The sequence below is a fragment of the Eptesicus fuscus genome, chromosome 14, assembly GCF_027574615.1.
Source record: "Eptesicus fuscus isolate TK198812 chromosome 14, DD_ASM_mEF_20220401, whole genome shotgun sequence".
Taxonomy (NCBI): domain Eukaryota; kingdom Metazoa; phylum Chordata; class Mammalia; order Chiroptera; family Vespertilionidae; genus Eptesicus; species Eptesicus fuscus.
In genome coordinates, this window is record NC_072486.1 from 75,711,891 (window position 1) to 75,716,331 (window position 4,441).

The 4,441-nt window shown below is 45.8% G+C and overlaps 1 pseudogene; it reads right to left on the reverse strand.

Annotated features, from left to right (window-relative positions):
* Positions 1-1,121: 1,121 nt before the first annotated feature.
* LOC129151397 (PRELI domain containing protein 3B-like) lies at positions 1,122-1,969 on the reverse strand (annotated as a pseudogene).
* Positions 1,970-4,441: the final 2,472 nt, after the last annotated feature.

Sequence of the window (4,441 nt, forward strand, 5' to 3'; positions counted from 1 at the left end):
GACATCAATCAGGCTGGCATGGGAGTGGTTAGGGGGTGATCAGGCTGACAGGCAGGCGAGCAGTTGGGAGCCAGCAGTCCTGGATTGTGAGAGGGATGTCCGACTGCCTGTTTAGGGAGTAATATGCAAATCGACCCTAACTCCATTAAACCCACAAGCCACACCCACAAGCCATGCCCACAAGCCAATCAGAGCAAGTATGCAAATTAACCCAACCAAGATGGCTACAGGACATCCCTTGAGGGGTGTCGGACATCCCTCGAGGGATCCCAGATTGGAGAGGGTGCAGGCTGGGCTGAGGGACAACCCCCCGCCCCCGTGCACGAATTTTGTGCTCCGGGCCTCTAGTATGTATATAAAGAAATACCAGAACATATAAACAATAAAACTTAGCTAAAGGGCCACCATAAGCACAGAAGTAAACCTAGTTAAATAGCTCTGATGTGATCAGTTTTCACGTTGTCAATTCCAGCCAGATAATTAACTCATCTAATTGTACCCTAGGTCTCTGGTCCACCCATATCCTCACATATGAAAGAGTATTAAAAGCTCTGGGTTGTGCCAAAGCTTTGTCTCATACTTAAATTTGCCTCTGCTAGTTGTTATGCTGATACAGGACTGTTCTATCTGGGGACCTTCCTGACATTTTAGTTTTGGCCTGACCTCCGAGAAAAGGAAGTGAATGTTGTTCTCAGTTCACTACCTAGACCTCTGATGACTCAGCTGGTCATTGCACTTTATTATGCACACTTATATTATAATACGAATAATCACAAAAGTTGAGCATCTAATAAATTATTGTCTTACTAATATTATCATTTCTCTGAAGGTTTAAAAAGAGCAATAAGGAGAATTACTACTTTGGACTTAATAGCAGTGAAATGGGAAGAACTTCATGAAATATTGTCACACAATTCTTAGAAGTTCATGTTAATTTTTAAAAATTTCAGGTGATCCCCTTTATTTAGCAACCCTGCACCTCTTCGTTTTAAGCAAGTCACATAGCCTCTCTTCGGCTTATTAAAAATATCCTACCTAAAATATAGTTGTATTTTTAAATAATAAATAAATATAATGCCTGCTAGTAGAGATCTGGACTGGGTGTTGTGTACCCACTTTTATCATTTCTCTACAAATGCTGCTGCTGCCATTGGTGTCGTTATGCTCCCTCTTGCCGGAGATGTCAATTCCTCAGTCTCAGCATTACCCATTCCATTGTTTCCTGGCCTTTATTAGCATTTGAAGATATCATACTTGCCATCAGTCCATTGAGATGACTACAGAGACTGACTCCTGACACCAGGATTATGGCCTCGTGAGTCAAAACAGCTTTTACTAGGTCCTGGGTATGTGGTTTGTATATACGTCTCTTATCTACTGAAACCATATTTGTAAATGAAATATTAGTGGATTTAAGTTCCATTATTTTCTCTACAGGATCAATTACAGAATATTCTTGCACATATGTTTCGGTTCTTGCTTGCTACACCAATAAAAGAATTCACGCCAGCTGATGTTGCTCGGTGGTTAAGCATTGACCCATGAAACAGGAGGTCCCTGGTTTGATTCCCAGTCAGGGCACATGCCGGGGTTGCAGGCTTGATCCACAGTAGGGGGCATGCAGGAGGCAGCCAATAGATGTTTCTCTCTCATAGATGTTTCTATCTCTCTATCCTTCTCCCTTCCTCTCTCTCTAAAATCAACAAAAACTTTTTTTAAAAAAAAGAAATTTCATAATGGAAGGCAGACCCCACTCTGTGCTGAGAAGTCTATGGCTGTGCAGCTATCCATGATGTACATGTCTGTCCAGCACATCAACTCCAACCGCACTTGGGCTCATAAGGTTTGAGTATTTCTACATTGCAGGTGTTGTAACAGTTTCCCATGGGTGGTCAAAGATGTGCTCTGAAGTCCAGATCTTCCTGGTGCCGGCAGTCTGCGGGGTGTCCTGGTGGTGCTCTATGTCCATTTTAAGCTCATATTCCAAGCGAGTGAAAAAATATGGCATGCATTAGTAATGGAGATAAAAATATCTGTCTATTTTTATACGAAAAAGTGTGTGTGTGTGTGTCTCCATGGGCTAAAAGTGGTTAACTGCCTAATTTTGGATGATCTGTAAGGTAAGAATGTTTTCACAGTTTTAAATGGCTGAATAAAAATCAAAAGAAAACTATTTTGTGATACATATAAATTACATGAAATTCAACTTGAGTTCATACATAAACCTTACTGAGACACAGCCACATTCATTCATTTAGGTATTGTCTGCAGCTGCTTTTATAACTAGTGGCCCGGTGCACAGATTCGTGCACATTGAAAGGAAATCGGGAGCCTGTGCCCAGGTGCCCGGGGAGTTTCCACATCCCCGTGAGATGCTGGGAAGTCCCATGGGGAGTCTGTCCTCCTCCCCGTAGCATCCTGAAAAATATTTCCAAATGTCCCTTCTGCAGCCATGGTCGCATCTTGCCGGCAGGGAGGTCCCCAGTGGATGCCTTGGGCCATGCTGGATGCTTTCCACTGCTCAGAGCCAGATAAGAGATGCTCCGAAGTGAACAATACAAAGTTGGGGATCTTGGAGGGCCGACTGATTTCTCGCCCACACCCCCACCCTTCAGATCCATCTGACTTTTACCCCAATTGTCAGTCGCCACCATGTGGCCACTTTTATATTGCTGCCTTCCTCTGTAGCTTTGGGGCAATCGGTAATGGATGAGATTTGATCTTGTTGCCCGAGGCAGAGTTCCAGGAGCCAGGCAGCAATATCAGGCTCATCCCAGTTACTCCGAGTGTCCGCGCTTCATCCATTCCCCGGAGATTGTACCTGTAGGCGTATGGGGTATGTTCCTGGCTGAGCTGTGGGTGTCCTTGGGTGCCGCACCGCCAGGAGTCCATCCTCAGGAGCCGCCCCGGAGCCACAGGGAACGTAGGAACCCAGATGCCAGCCAGGCCCAGGAAGGGCACAATGGGCTTGGCTGCAGACAGGCGTGGAAGACCTGCTCCTCAGGTTGGGATTTTCTCACTTTTTCTGGGACTCTCTCTGGAGGTGGGGACTGGTCTGGCTTAGTTGTGACAGAGACCTCTGGCCCAGCTGGGGGTGGTAGGAATGAAGGAGGGAGAGGCCGATCAGGGTCCCCAGTAAGGCATGTTCTTAGTATTTCAGTTCCACATCTGAAGGAACACGGCAATAGCTAAGGGGTGGAACGTGGCCCTGATGCCCAAGGGGGAGTTGCAGGGGGCCGGCGTTGTCCCAGTCACACGTGAACATTCCACGGGGCATTTGTTCACAATAGATTGATTGTACCTTCAGGGTATAAGGGGTGATTTTTCCACGCAAATCCCGGCCCAAGTATGGGGCTACCTGAACGGAACATGTCAGGCCAGCACCTGCTGGTGCCCCTCTGCCCACCGGAGCTGACCAGCACTCTGCAGGGATCCAGGAGTGGGTATTTGGTGCCAGGACGCAGACCTTTCCGGGAGATGGGGCCGGGGCCGGGTGGTAGATGCAAGTTGCCAAGGGCTCGCCTGCAGATATGTGTGGGTGTCAGTCATTGGGCTGGACTTCACCAGCACTCGCTCTGGCAGTAGGTGCATGAAGCGCCTCTGTGGGTTTTTCCCGAGCCTGCATCCAGAGGCCCAGAGGGCAATAGGTAAGGGGTGTGGTGCAGCCACAGGATCCAAAAGGACAGTTCCAGGGGCCGGCGGTGGCTGATCCATGGTCATTCTAGCTACACCCCTACCACCCAGGTGTCAGGACTGCAGTCTGTTCACTGGAGATTGCGCCTGTCGGAGGCAGGAAAGGCTCGAGCACTGTGAGCCTGGCTTCTGGCTGAGTAGCGCTCCTGTTGTGGGAGCGCACTGATCACCAGGGGGCAGTTTCTGCGTTGAGCATCTGCCCCCTGGTGGTCAGTGCACATCATAGCGACCAGTTGTTTCAGTCATTCTGGTCATTCTGCCATAACGGTTGCTGGGCTTTTATATATATATAGATAGATATAGATATAGATATAGATATAGATATAGATATAGATATAGATATAGATATAGATATAGATATAGATATAGATATAGATATAGATATAGATATAGATAGATAGATAGATAGCATAGTTGTGACAGAGACCTCTGGCCCAAAAAACCTATATTTACAATCTAGCATTTACAGGGAAAATTTGCCAACTCCTACTATATATGATGGCTTCTTGGCATCAAACTCTAAAATAAAAAAAATAACTTGGGATAAATATATTTTCTGTTAAAAATTATGAATTACTGAAAGTGAAATTATGAACACTCCCAGTCTCTGAAGATACTAACAAAGAAAAAAGTCATAAAATATCTAAAAACACAGTTACACAGGGATTATTCAGCCTGAGTAGAGATACTGCATGTCAGGAAAAGTACAGAAACATGACTCAAAGTTTTAATAATTGTTTAAAATGGC